A 1,714-nucleotide genomic window follows, 5' to 3' on the forward strand; every position below is an offset into this window, starting at 1 on the left:
TCCATTTACATTCAGCGTAATTATTGATAGGTATGAGTTTAGTGCTGTCATTTTGATGGCTTTTTTTGTGTGTTGTTCACAGTTTCTTTGTTCCACTTAATTTTCTGTGCTGAGTCGTTTTTCTGTATGTATTTTCATCTTTTTTATTGTTGTTGATTTTGTGTTTGCTGAGTCTTTATATTTTTCTAGTTTTTTATTTTGATTTGTAGGATTGTTAGTTTCCTTTATGGTTACCTTAATATTTACCCCTATTTTCCTAGTTTATACCAGTCTTTTATTTCTTTATATTGCCTTTACTTCCCCTCCATTTGAAAAATCTATGTCTACATTTTAAGTCTCTCTTTTTGTTTTAATGTTGTCATCTTTTACATATTGACATCTATTTCTCTATTTTCAGTGTTTTAGCTTTCCTTTATTTTTGTGACTTCCCTATCTGAGTCTGTGTCTGGTTGCTCTGTCCTGTGTTCTAGTCTTGGGTTGTTATCTGATGTTACTGATTTTCTAACTGGAGGACTCCCTTTAGTATTTCTTGTAATTTTTGTTTGGTTTTTGCAAATTCCCTAAACTTCTGTTTATCTGGAAATGCCCTAATTTTGCCATCATATTTGAGAGACAGTTTTGCTTGATATATAAATCTTGGCTGGCAGTTTTTTTCCTTAAAGGCTTTAAATATGTCATCCCATTGCCTTCTTGACTGCATGGCTTCTGCTGAGTAGTCCGAGCTTATTCTAATTGACTCTCCTTTGTAGGAGACTTTTCTTTTATCCCTAAGCACTCTTAAAATTCTCTCTTTATCTTTGGTTTTGGCAAGTTTGATTCTAATATGTCTTGGTGACTTTCTTTTGGGATCTGCCTTAAGTGGGGTCGATGAGCATCTTGGATAGATATCTTCTCATCTTGCATGGTATCAGGGAAGTTTTCTGTCAACAAATCTTCAACAATTCTCTCTGTATTTTCTGTTATCCCTCCCCTTTCTGGTACTCCAGTCACTAGTAGGTTATTTCTTTTGATAGAGTCCCACAAAACTCTTAGAGTTTCTTCATTCTTTTTAATTCTTTTATCTGATTTATCCTCAGATAAGTTGGTGTCAAGTGCTTTATCTTCAATGTCACTGATTCTCACTTCCATTGCCTCCATTCTGCTCCTATGACTTTCTATTGAGTTGTCTAATTCTGAAGTTTTATCGTTAATCTGCTGGATTTCTGATTGGTGTTTCTCTATGGATTCTTGTAGCTTATTAAATTTGTCATTAAGCTCTTGAATAACTTTTGTAAGTTCCACTACTGCTTTGTCTGTGTGTTCCTTGGCATTCCTCTGTGTTTTGATGAATTTCCTTTCTAATTTCTTGAAGAGCTCTGTATATTAATCTTTTGTATTCTCTCTCTGGTAATTCCAAGAAATTTTCTTCCTCCAGAAAATTTATTGATTCTTTATTTTGGGAGCTTGCTGAAGCCATCACGGACTGCCTCTTTATGTGACTTGATATCAACTGTTGTCTCCGAGCCATCAATAAGTTGTTATAATTTTATTTTATATTTGTTGAGTGTGTCCTGGCTTCTTGTTTCGCTTTGTTTTGATATTAGCCAAATAGGCTGTTGGTGTGCGCTCGTTTGATTATTGACGCCTTTGAAGCTCTAAAGTCCTGTCAACAGGTAGTTAGGTCTGTAACTAAGTATGTGTGCCCAGGAGTCTGTTAAATTTTTCTGTATGGATT

Source organism: Trichechus manatus, unplaced genomic scaffold, assembly GCF_000243295.1.
Source record: "Trichechus manatus latirostris isolate Lorelei unplaced genomic scaffold, TriManLat1.0 scaffold00001, whole genome shotgun sequence".
NCBI lineage: Eukaryota > Metazoa > Chordata > Mammalia > Sirenia > Trichechidae > Trichechus > Trichechus manatus.